The sequence below is a fragment of the Podarcis raffonei genome, chromosome 5 (genome assembly GCF_027172205.1).
Source record: "Podarcis raffonei isolate rPodRaf1 chromosome 5, rPodRaf1.pri, whole genome shotgun sequence".
In the NCBI taxonomy this organism is placed as follows: Eukaryota; Metazoa; Chordata; class Lepidosauria; order Squamata; family Lacertidae; genus Podarcis; species Podarcis raffonei.
The window spans coordinates 68,322,424-68,335,962 of NC_070606.1; the positions used below are offsets into that span (position 1 = coordinate 68,322,424).

A 13,539-nucleotide genomic window follows, 5' to 3' on the forward strand; every position below is an offset into this window, starting at 1 on the left:
TAGAAGACATCTGAAGGCAGCCCTGTTTAGGGAAGTTTTTAATGTTTGATGTTTTATTGTGTTTTGAATATTCTGTTGGGAGCCACCCAGAGTGGCTGGGGAAATAAACTACTACTACTACTACTACTATTTCAGCATTTCATAAAACACCTTGATTTGGCTTGGACCAATTTAAGGGCTGTTAGATTGGGTTCAGAAGTCTGGGTGTGCTTGGTTCCACCACCCCCATTCACTATCAAGAAATTTAATAAAATGCTGTAGTCATTGCAACGTCCTGCATTAGATGCTGTATCTTTTTAATGGACAAACCACGGTTTAGGAACCCCCTGCTTTGAAGCATTTGCAACTGCTTCTCAAATTTTGTAAACCTAAGTAATTAATGACAGTGCTAAGCAGCGCTAGATGCCGAATGACCCTCTGAGTAACCTACAAGACAGAAGGTTAACAAATCCTATTGTAAGACAAAACATGGTACATTTGCTACCAGCAGATGAGGAAATAGCCACCAAGCCAGAAAGCAGAAGAGGCCTATTGAGGTTCTGCTTGAGGGCTTTCAGGGACAAGAATGCTGGACTGCATAAACCTAGGGTCTGATCCTGCAGGCAGTCTCTTCCTATGATCACCAAGAACCTAAGGTCACCCACCTAAGAGATCTGGGAATCTCCAGAACCATTTCAAAAGCGCAAGTAATTTCATTGTTATCACTGCCATATATGGTCTCTGCCAGAGCTGCAGTGTTTCCTCAGATTTGTTCCAATTTAGAGTTTGTTGTTATGTATGTGTGTTACCTGCAGTAACATCAGCCAAGAAGCAGGGCAAGCCTATTCAAAGCTGCAGCATTCCACTCTATAACCAATGCAAGCAAAGCTGCTGGACCGAAGCACTGATGTAACTCCACCAAAGCAGAACAGGAATTGCCCTAAAGTATTCCATGGAGATCTAACTCTTATTGCACTTTGCAACAGGAGTGTTATTGTTTAACTCCATATTTAAATATTACATTTTAAACCCACACTAACTTTGCCCTTCTTCTGTGACTTTAAAAATGGGTTGCTTTCAGCAACAGCTATTCTCGCTTTTCTTTAAATCAGTACCAATCTGAAACTAAGGAAAGGTGTTCCAACTGGTCTTCAGTTAAAGAAAAAGCACTGAGCTCTTTCCACTTCCCCCTTACATCTCTTTGCCTGAATTCTGCTGGTAGCTGTCAACATAGTTAATGTTCTGAAGCTGAAGTTTAAAAGGGCTGAGCTTATTCAGCAGTAATTTTGCTGCCCACATCCCCTTTGTTTTGTGAGCCTCAAGTGTGAGGAAAGGGGGACCTTTCATGTGTAGGCAACAAGATATAAGAGGAGAGACATCCTTGAAGATAACCTGGAACAAATAGGAGAAATTGCTTGCATTGGACCACAACATTGTCTATTTAGAGAGCCAATAAGGTGATGCTCCTGGATAACAGGATTTGAATACCCACACAGTCAAGAAGCTCACTGGGTGACCTTGGGCCAGTCATTGTCTCTCAGCCTGGCCTACCTCACAGGGTTGTTGTGAGGTGATAGCCATATGCACCATCTTGAGCTCCTCGGCAGGCAGGCGGGGGGAGGTGGTAGATAAATGTAATACATAAAGACATATGAATTCATGGATATGGGTGAGAACATAGCAACTCTTGTGCCCCTTCCTGAACCGAACTCCACACCAAGCTTAACAATGCCCCACATCTATACTAGATCTCTTCCCCTCTACCTCCTGCGATTAACCCAGGGTAGAAATGAGGTGAGATGGAGAATGAAGGACATTAGGAGGTTGGGGAGGAAGGTAAGGTGCCAGATATCTTAAAAAGATGACTTTGAACGCATGTCATCTACAAGTGAAATATTCTCAGAGTCGAGTGTGGATTTCATGCTCTTTATTCAGCTCATAGTAGTGAAGAATGAAAGTTTCCCCAAAGTATCTGCTTTATATACATTATTTACACAATGGGCCACATATGATTGGCTAATTCCGGGATTCTCCCGTAGGCCAATCAGGTTGCGAATTCACTTCCACCTGGAGCTTGATAGGGTGGCTCCTGTGGACCAATCATACTGCTGCATTGTTCTAGGACCAATCAGACTGCTGCATTCTGAATCCTATTGTTCTAGGACCAATCCGACTGCTGCATTTTTGGATCCTATTCAACTCAGTACATAACATACAAGTATCAATAGTGGGGCAGCATATAAAAGTTTTCTTGCATAATCACCAGCATCACCACATTATTGTATGTGTTGTTCTTTAAAACTTATGCTGGGATGCAAATATGCCTAGAACTGAAAACTACGATACTTTAAATGTTGGTTCTGCTCAAGGAGGAAGCACAGTGATGGGCTGATGTCACCAAGTTGCTCTCTAATTCAGCATAATAGGCATGTGGTAAAAGTCTGCATGTTATTATTTACTAAAACCACAGAGGTCACAAAAGGGATAAGCATCCCCATCAAATACTGGGGGAGGGAGGAGAGGAGAGATGGAGCCAAAGAAGGTGCATTTATGGGCATACAAGTGGGGGAAATGTGGGTTTCAAAAATCGTTTATCACTGCTGCTAGTTTCACAGCATGCAGTCAGGCATTTCCATTTTCAGCACTGCTGCCTTGTACATTAAGATGAGGGTAGCTCTTTTTAAACATGTTCCAGGCTATGAAGGATGTGGGAAAGGATTGGATGGAACCTAAATAAACAGTGAAAACAGGATAGCTGGAAGATCAAAATGGAAGGCACATCAATTCATCCTTACCAGGTGAGAGTGAATCACATTCCAGCAAATTCAGGTTGCACAATCAAAATTGATTAGGAGTTCTTGTACAGCCAGCAACACCCCTACCCAAAGTATCAGACTTTTTGATGTAAGGAAAGCGACAGGAAAATGCAATGGAAAGTGAAGGTCCAAGCCAAATCAAGGTGTTTTATGAAATGCTGAAAAACTACTACTACTACTACTACTACTACTACTACTACTACTACCAGACCCATACACTAAAGATAGTAAGCAATAAACTCAAAATAGCAGGTCAGCCCAAGAAGACATGGCCCAGAAATGTGGCTTATTAATACATAAAATGCATAAATGAAATATTCACCAGTTGACAAATGGAATGCCACAATCAAAGATAGAATGAATAAGGCAGTCATTGGAAAGGTCATTGAAGTGGGCGGTTGTGACTGAGATGATGCCTTGGTCTTCCCTGTACCTCTTACACTGCCAATATTATTATAGGTATTTCCAGTTTTATTCTTTCCATCTAAATGCGGGGGGGGGGGAGAGAAATATTTCAGGAGGTTGGTAGGAGAGAATCTGCTGAAGCAGGAGACGGTTTGCCCTGTGCATATTTTCCAACTCTATGTAGGTGTGGACAGTACTTGTACCAGGAAGCTAGTCTTACCAGGAAAGATAGGGATCTGCCACCTTCTCTCCTCCCACACAGAAAATGATGCAGAGGGGCAGAACATGTACTAGTAGACATAACAAAGAGAAGGTAGAGTTTTAAGAGCTGTGTCATGTCTGACTGTTTCTTTCCTCCTGTCAAAACTCCTACACGTGTGTGTGTGGACAAACACCAATACAACACCCACATCCCGAGAATAAGACACTGACATTTATCAAGTGCTTTTAATACGCTTCTATTTTAATCTAGGACTCCTCACCAAAATCCTTTTATAAGTACTCTGATTCCTTGCAAGGATCTTTACTTCACAATGCGATATCCTGCAAGCCCCCCAAATAATCTGGATAAATTTTCTAATATTGGTTGTATAACCCGTTGGGTCCCCAGATATTGTTGCACTAGGTAAAGGTAAAGGGACCCCTGACCATTAGGTCCAGTCGTGGCTGACTCTGGGGTTGCGGCACTCATCTCGCTTTATTGGCCAAGGGAGCCGGCGTACAGCTTCCGGGTCATGTGGCCAGCATGACTAAGCCACTTCTGGTGAACCAGAGCAGTGCACGGAAATGCTGTTTACCTTCCCGCCGGACCGGTACCTATTTCTCTACTTGCACTTTGAGGTGCTTTCGAACTGCTAGGTTGGCAGGAGCAGGGACCGAGCAACGGGAGCTCACCCCATTGCGGAGATTCGAACCGTCAACCTTTTGATCAGCAAGTCCTAGGCTCTGTGGTTTAACCCACAGCACCACCCGCGGCCCTCTATTCTTGAACTGCATCTGGCATAATCCGTGACTGTCAGCGAAGATGGCTGCAGAGGATGGGAATTGTAGTTCAACAACATCTTGGGACCCAAGGCTGAGGAACACTGATCAAGAAAGCCACTGAGTTTCCCCATTTTAACTCTGTGGAATTGAATGGGGAGTTTGGTAGGGTATGGATTATCCAAGCAGTATTTATTTACTGCTTTTTAATTTTTGGCTTTCATCCAAAGGCTCCTGAGGTGGTTTACAGTTTCCATATTAAAACAGTGAAACCATTCATAAAACGAAAAATCAATAGACTAGTAACAGCAACAGACAAATCAACTTCACCTGATCCACCATGCATCGTAAGTGATATGCCTATAAGGTAAAAAGGTAAAGGTAAAGGACCCCTGGATGGTTAAGTCCTGTCAAAGGTAACTATGGAGTGCGGCGCTCATCTCATTTTTAGGCAGAGGGAGCCACAGTTTGCCCACAGACAGCTTTCTGGATCATGTGGCCAGCATGACTAAACAGCTTCTGGCACAACGGAACACCGTAACAGAAGCCAGAGTGCACAGAAACACCATTTACCTTCCCGCCACAGCGGTACCTATTTATCTACTTGTATTAGTGGGCTTTCGAACTACTAGGTTGGCAGGAGCTGGGACAGAGCAACGGGAGCTCACTCTGTCATGGGGATTCGAACTGCTGACCTTCTGATTGGCAAACCTAAGAGGCTCAGCGGTTTAGGCCACAGCACCACCCATGTCCCAGTTATGCCTATATGGTCTTGAGCACCTCTCTAGGGCCAAAGTTTCAACATTACATTACATTTCCAACAGATACACAGAACAACCCTGAAAGATGGAAACAAACAGTGGGAACTGGACAAGATTTCCCGGTAGACAGAAACCATCGAAGGGAAAATCCAGTCTCTCCACAGGGAGGATGCGTAAAATGTGACAGGTATGTGATGATTCATATGAGTAAGACAGGAACATTGTGCCAGGTACACCAGGACTTTTAAAGAGATAGCATTTTGGGCTTTCTCTACAGGTGGGTCATGAGGTCTTGTGAACAGAGAACAATAGTAACATGATTCAAGGAGAGGCAGAGAGAGAGACAGAGAGCGCGTGCGAGAGAGCGCGAGACAGCTGCAGACTGGAAGGCACCTTTCTGATTTCACATCTCTCTCTCTCTCTCTCTGGGAACCTGAATGCAATTACTGTGCTATGCTGTCCATTTTCACCTATACTCCACTGGTATATTTATAAACTCATATATTACAGAATCAATCAATTAAAAAATACAGAAATGCTATTATGTCCTGTTATGTACTGAGTTGAATAGGATCCAAACTGCAGCAGTCTGATTGGTCCTAGAACAATAGGATCCAAAAGGCAGCAGTCTGATTGGTCCTAGAACAATAGGATTCAGAATGCAGCAGTCTGATTGGTCCTAGAACAATGCAGCAGTATGATTGGTTGGCAGGAACTACCCAATCATGCTCCAGATAGAAGTGAATCCACAACCTGATTGGCTTACAGTAGAATTCCGGAATTAGCCAATCATGTGCAGCCCATTGTGTAAATAATGTATATAAAGCAGATACTTTGAGGGGACTTTCATTCATTCCTCCTCACCACTATGAGCTGAATAAAGAGCATGAAATCACTTCGCGACTCTGAGTATATTTCACTGGCGACGAAGGTGGGATCCCGCTGAGCTGACTGCCACACACAGCACCGCAGCACCGCCACCTGCCACACCGCTGCCTCGCACCGTGTTCCAGGCTTCAGCTCCGGGACACAAGGAACTCAGAATGGCAACCGACAACAGCTTCTCGCCATTCAACCCAGCATCTGGAGACTGGGAAGCGTACGCCTCCCGTTTCACCTTCCTCCTAGAAGCCAAAGGGGTCACCGACGAAGAAGACGCCAAGAAGAGGGCGATATTCTTCAGCGTCTGCGGAGAGGAGACGTTTGAAATCGCCCGGGCTCTCCTTGCGCCTGAAGACGTCGCTACTGTTCCATACAAAACAATAATGGAACAGCTGAAGGGGCACTTTTCGCCGCAGCCCTCAGTGGTGGCTCGTCGAAATGCCTTCTACGCTAAGCGGCAAGCCCCTGGGGAAACCATAACTGGGTTTGTGACCTCTCTCCGCCAAGCCGCCCGGTTCTGCAACTTCTCAGAGCTGGAGAACATGCTTCGTGACCGCCTCGTCGGTGGCCTGAAGGATGAGAAGCTGCAACGACGCCTCTACGCTAAGAAGGACCTAACGTTCCAGGTCGCTCTGGAGGAGGCCCTGGCAACGGAAGCTGCCGAGAGGTCGACGCAAGAGGCACGGCTGAGCCAGCTGTCCCAACCGAGGGTCCACCACGAAGACCTCACCGACGACTCAGGATCCGACAGGGAGGAGGTGCACCGAGTACAGCAGCGCACTCAAGCAGCCCACATACCACAGCTGCCTCGACGAGAAGGAGGGAACTGCGCAAGCTGTGGAGAAAGTCACGAGAGGAGGACCTGCCGTTTCCGCAACGCAGAGTGCAGGCAGTGCAGAAAATTGGGACACATCGCCCGGGTGTGTCGGGCTCGGCCCACCCGACGCCAGGCATCAGATGACCAATCCAAGAGCCCCAGGTCCCGGGGCCCAACGCACCAAGGCAACTCGACAGAGCTCACGGACTTCCAGGTATACCAGTTGCCCCACCCCAACGTAGAGAAAATTTATGTAGAGGTACAGATAGAGGGGGCCCCATGCCGCATGGAGCTTGACACGGGTTCAACTCTATCCATAATCTCGGCAAGGACCTTAAGGAAACTGTGTCCTACTGGGGGTCCCAAACTCAGGCCGGCCCCATTCACCCTCCGGGACTTCCAAAAACGTAAGGTCCCCACAATGGGGGTGGGGACCTTCAGGGTGCAATACCGAGGGCGGACGCGGCAACTGGACTTGCTCGTGGTCAAGGGCCCCTACATTAGCTTACTGGGATTGGCATGGTTTGGACCACTGGGGCTAGCCGTCACCGGGGTGAACCACACTAGCTTACAAGTGGACGTGGACGCCATATGCAAGGAATTTTCGGGGGTTTTCGATGGGAAATTGGGACAGTATACGGGCCCCCCCATTGCTCTACAGCTTGACCCCGCAGTACGACCGGTCAGGCTCAAGGCCCGCCGGGTCCCGTTCGCCCTGAAACCACGTATAGACGAGGAATTGGACCGGCTCGTGGAGCAAGGAGTGCTGGAGCCGGTGCCTAATGCCCCCTGGGAAACCCCAATCGTCACGCCCGTCAAGCCTAATGGTTCAGTCCGCATCTGCGCAGACTACAAATGTACCATAAACAAGGCCCTCACGGCCCATGCATACCCAGTGCCAGTGGTCAGCCATGTTCTTGCCACCCTGGCTGGGTCGAAAATTTTTGGCAAGCTGGACTTGGCCCAAGCATATCAACAGCTGCCAGTAGATGAGGCCACAGCAGAGGCACAGACGATTGTGACGCACAGAGGAGCATTCAGGGTAAAGCGGCTGCAATTCGGTGTCAGCGTGGCACCAGGCATATTCCAGAATCTAATGGACTCTCTACTTAAAGGGATTCCTGGCGTCACCCCCTTCTTCGATGATGTGTTGATTGCCGGGCCCACACCAGAGGAGTTTGAGGACCGCCTCCGCACCGTTCTGCACCGTTTCCAGACGGCGGGTCTCAAGGTGAAGCGGGAAAAATGTCTACTAGGAGTGCCTCAGGTGGACTTTCTGGGATTTATGGTGGACGCAGAAGGGGTCCACCCGACTGGGGACAAGGTACGGGCCATTTGTGATGCCCCAGCGCCCAAGAACAAGACTGAACTTCAGGCCTTCTTGGGACTATTGAACTTTTACCATTCCTTCCTTCCCCACAAGGCGGCGGTAGCAGAGCCCCTACACAGACTCCTGGACAAGCGGGCCCCTTGGGTGTGGGGCCAGCGCCAGGAGGCCGCATTCCAGGCAGTCAAGGACTTGCTTGTCTCAAACTCGGTCTTGGCACACTTCGACGAGAGGCTGCCGGTGGTGCTAGCATGCGATGCCTCGCCCTATGGAATTGGCGCTGTCCTGGGACACCAACTCCCGGATGGAAGAGAGGTACCGGTGGCATACTTTTCCCAGACACTCAACGCAACCGAGCGGAACTACTCGCAAATCGACAAGGAGGGTCTGGCAATCGTGAAAGGAGTAAAAAAATTCCATGATTTCTTGTACGGGCGGCCCTTCACCGTGGTGACTGACCACAAGCCGTTGCTTGGCTTATTTGCCCCTGAAAAGCAGACCCCCCAAGTGCTGTCTCCTCGCGTCCTCAGGTGGTCAATTTTCCTTGCCAGCTACCAGTATGCACTGATTCACCGTCCGGGGAAGGCGATGGGCCATGCGGATGCCCTCAGCAGGCTACCACTACCGGAAACAGGCCCCGACCCAGCACCTGCACAAGAGGTTATGAGCCTGGAGCTGCTTCCCGACCGCCCCATTCAGGCACAAGAAGTTGCACACCATTCCAAGAAAGATAGGGTCATCTCCCGGGTCCTGGACTGGGTGTGGAGGGGATGGCCCAGCAGCAGCCCCGGGCCAGAATTCGCCGGCTACACAACCCGCAAACATGAACTGTCGGCCCACAAGGGGTGCCTGTTATGGGGAAGCAGGGTCATTGTTCCCCAGCCCCTCCGCAAAAGGGTCCTCACAGCCCTACACGAGACACACCCAGGGGTAGTAAGAATGAAGGCCCTTGCCAGGAGTTATGTGTGGTGGCCGGGGATCGACGGAGAGATAGAGGCCTGGGTCAAACACTGCCAGGCCTGCCAAGAATCCCGCCCAGATCCCCCAAGGGCCCCAGTCCAGTCCTGGGAGTCCGCCCGAGCACCATGGTCACGCCTGCATGTGGACTTCGCTGGCCCCTTTCAGGGGAAAACATTCTTCATAGTGGTGGACTCCTACACCAAATGGCTGGAAGTCGCACTGGTACCGTCCACTTCTACGTCCGCAGCCATCCGGGTACTACGCAGGCTGTTTGCAACCCACGGGCTCCCTGACACTCTCATCTCAGACAACGGGACTGCATTTACGTCAGGAGAATTCCAAACCTTCACAGCGCAGAACGCCATCCGCCACATCCGTTCGGCGCCATTCCATCCTGCCACCAATGGCCAAGCAGAACGCATGGTGCGGACCACCAAGGACACCCTTCGCCGCATGACGCAAGGGGATTGGGAGTACCGCCTTGCCACATTCCTTCTAGCACAGCACAGCACCCCCAGCTCAACGACTGGCCGGAGCCCCGCTGAACTACTAATGGGTCGGCACCTTGCAATCAGATTGGACCGCATTCACCCCGATAGAGCTCAGGATGAGGTAGTGGTGGGGGAAGGCAGGAACCCCCGGACCTTCAAGGCCCAGGACCCAGTGTACGCAAAGAATTTTGGGGCAGGCCCAGCATGGGTACCCGCCACAGTCACCAGGGTCACTGGCCCCGTGTCGTACGAGGTGCTAACAGATGGGGGGCAATGCTGGCGCCGCCACTGCGACCAGATACGGCGACGATTCCCGGGAGAAAACCAGGAGGAGGAAAGGTCAGAGGAGTCCCAAGGGAACAGAGGGGCAGTGAGGCCCATAGAGCACGAGGGGCCAGCAGGAGAGGCAGAATCAGTAAATACAGAGAGGACCTGCGAGGCCGAAAGGACACTGGAACCAGAACCACGACTGAGCGAGCCGGTTGCCAGACCAAATAGCCCCATCACAGCCAGCATCCTTGGAACACGAGCCAGAACCTGAACCCCGGACCAGGGAACACCCCAGGCCGCAACGCACACGTAGGCCGCCAGCGTACCTCGAGGACTATGAATGCGACCTTCCGGGCAGGACTGGAACTTAGAGGGGAGGGGTGTTATGTACTGAGTTGAATAGGATCCAAACTGCAGCAGTCTGATTGGTCCTAGAACAATAGGATCCAAAAGGCAGCAGTCTGATTGGTCCTAGAACAATAGGATTCAGAATGCAGCAGTCTGATTGGTCCTAGAACAATGCAGCAGTATGATTGGTTGGCAGGAACTACCCAATCATGCTCCAGATAGAAGTGAATCCACAACCTGATTGGCTTACAGTAGAATTCCGGAATTAGCCAATCATGTGCAGCCCATTGTGTAAATAATGTATATAAAGCAGATACTTTGAGGGGACTTTCATTCATTCCTCCTCACCACTATGAGCTGAATAAAGAGCATGAAATCACTTCGCGACTCTGAGTATATTTCATGTCCATAGCAATTTTTGCTCCAGAAGGAAACCAAACCAGTTAGCACTGGCCTTGAAGGCTGTTATTGCATGAAGAGGCAGAGAGTGCATTAACAGTATGAAGGGCACCTTAGAATACATTTGCATGCAGACCAGAATGGCTTACATAAAAAACATACATGAAGTTTTATTTATTTTATTTATAATAAGATTAATCTATTGCTTGATTGCAAAAAGAAGCAAAACTCCAAGTGGTTTACAACAATATACAGTAACACGTTACAAACCTTAAAGTTTTATGGGGTATATATCCTGCTGAACCCAATATGTGAGATTCAAGGGATTTTCCAGATGCTTTAACTTACTTAATGGGGAACTGTGCAGCTGTTACTAAAACCACACCATTTCATCCATCAAGCATTTTCATGGCAGGGAAAATCACAGATTTCTCAACTATCAAACTACTGAGCCAAGTTGCTAGTAAACTGCAGCAAGTCGTTCCTCTAGTATTGAAAGCCTTGAGCTATAACATCATTAAGTCCCTGCCATGATCATTTTTAAACTGCTTTTGCCCCTCCAACTTTGGAGAGGGTGCATTCACATTTTCAGTACCCAAAATGCACACTTCCTACAATTAAAAACAAAGCAAAAACACAAGGCTGCTACTGTTGCCACAATGTCCCTTGTAGAAAGAGTGCTCCATGTACTTTTAATTACATGAAGATACAGCAGCTATTTTGTGACTGGTGTCCCCAGCACTCTTTCAAAATTCAAAATGTGCTCACTGGCCAAAAAGGTTGGCCACCCCTGAGATACATTATCCCGGAAGGTCTTGTACGGCAAGACTAGCAACAAGAAAAACATTGAATTAAGTGACTCGACCACTGGGTTGTGTATCAATGGCCTAGTTTGCAATTCACACTAAGGCTGCATTCAGGCAGTACTTTATTCCATTTCCTTACTGATTCATTTCCACATTTTGTCTGACCTTTCACACAATGTGAAACCCACTTCTCGAAACCCAATGGAAGTTTTGCACTCCCTTTCATGTTAATTGTTTCCAGAAAAAAATGCATTTGCAACCCTGTTGAGACAGAAAATCACAGCAGTTTTGCTTTGTAATTTCACATGATGAAATTTGGAGCAGTATCCTGGCATACAGTTCTTTCCCACCATTTAAAATTTACCATGACATGGCACTATTTCAGTCAAAAGCCACAGGTACTGCAGTGTAAAAGGAATGTTAGAAATTGGGACAGAAGCCAGTGAACCTAACAGGATAAAACCCATGCCTGAATGCAGCCTTAGTCAAACGTTGGCTTAGAGTGAATGCCTAAGAACAAACTTTGGTTACAATTTACAGTTAGTCTGGAGAGAGCTCAGTCACAAGCCTGGGTTCAGGCAACAGGCTATCTATGCCCAATCTTTGAACTTCACCCCTCCTAAAACAAAATTAACACAGCTGTTTGATACCTAATGGTTATCCAAAGTGTAACTTTCTCTCTAATGTTTAACAGATATTTTGTTAGGATTCTGGTTAACGATTTGATCAGGTATAACCATCTGAGTAGAAATGTCACAGTGTACCTTTTGCATTTTTTAGCTTTCACTGTTTACTTCAGGAGTTTCCCCCCTTCTCAAAGTGTGTGCATCCACACCTACCAACTATTTATGCATCTGTTGTGTGTGCCACAGTCCATGAAAAATAAAATTAGTTAGTCTTTAAAGTGCCACAAAACTATTATTAGTTCTTCTTCACTGAGTTTGCCTTGTTCTTTTCTCTGTATTATTCTTCCTGTTGCACACCAAAAATTCATAGTATTAATATCTTTGCCCACCTTATTTCTCTTATAGAAATATGTAATCTTTCTCTAAATTTCACCTGTGCAGGTTTGTAATTTCCAGTAGAAGAAGCTGAAAGGGACAAGGGCACAGAATACCATACACATGACACAATACTTCATAAAGAGAGGGGCAGTTGTTAATAAATGGCATTGGTCTGTTAATAAAGAAAAAATAAAGAATTTAAGTTCCTACCTTTGTCTGGGTTCCGATTCTGTAGGTTTCTTCTTCTGGGTTCTCTGGTTAGGTTTCCATTAACACAAGTAAGCCACAGAGAGGCATGTCATTCTTCCTATAAAGTCATGATTGCTGTACTTTTTTTCTTTTCAGCTCTTTTGTTGTATATCTGTTTGGAATACAGAAGAAGAAAATGGGGGTGGGGCTTCACCATACAGGTTTGTGTGAAACAGAAACAAAAGTGCTGTTAGGAGCCCTGAATCCCTGATACAAACACTCAAAACAGTCATCGACCGGAGACTGGAAGGGAATAGAAAACCCCACCTCTTTCCCTGCCTGGAGGAGGGCAGTGGCAAAGGACAGCAAAGAAATAGTTTAGCTGCTTTGATGAGTAGAAAGGTAAGAATGCTGGATGAATAGTTATAGCAACTGAGCTGTGCCTGAAAGATATGCAGAGATCTATGAGTGCAGTCATCCATTTGAAGATTGCCCTAAAGGCACAGAAGCAAAATAAAGATGCAGCATTACTTTAGACCAAAACATGCTCTCTAAAAATAACTACCCAGGACCTCTGGATGTAAACAACGGATTATGGGATGCTTACTCATGGGCAAGTGCCATTCACACAGACAAAAAAAAAAGTTTATTTAGAGTGCAAGAGCAGAAGGCTATAGTCATCCTACAATACCACACTGACTCACTCCTATTATTACCTCAGCTTGGACAGGGAGATCTTAGATAAATGAACGTATTTACTCTGTACATCTGTGCTCCATCCTTCAATACATCTATTTCAATGCACGGCAGCTAACAGAGCTACAATGCAGCAAGAACTTTAAAGCAGCAATGAAAACAGAAAAAAGAACAAAATGGCAGATGTAAAAGCATCACAGACTTTTAAGAGTGAGAAACCCTGAGGCGGCGGCGGGGGGGTGGGGGAGGCAGAATCTTTGCTTAGCTTGTATCAAGGTATTCTATTGCATTTTGTCTTCCATTTTATTTATTTCAGCCATTTATATTCCTCCGTTCCTCAAAAGACCTCAAGGCAGATACAAAGCTTTAGAATGCAAAGATCAAAACATGGAAGTCACAATACATAAA

General features: G+C 47.2%; 1 protein-coding gene across 1 annotated transcript in view; it reads right to left on the bottom strand.

The window, feature by feature from the left end:
• PIK3CB (phosphatidylinositol-4,5-bisphosphate 3-kinase catalytic subunit beta) overlaps nt 1-12,741 on the bottom strand; it is a 103,568-nt gene extending 90,827 nt beyond the window's left edge. Inside the window, exon 1 of the mRNA XM_053389978.1 lies at nt 12,457-12,741. The gene's annotated coding sequence lies outside the window, so the exon portion shown is untranslated. The remainder of the gene's footprint in view (nt 1-12,456) is intronic.
• Nucleotides 12,742-13,539: the final 798 nt, after the last annotated feature.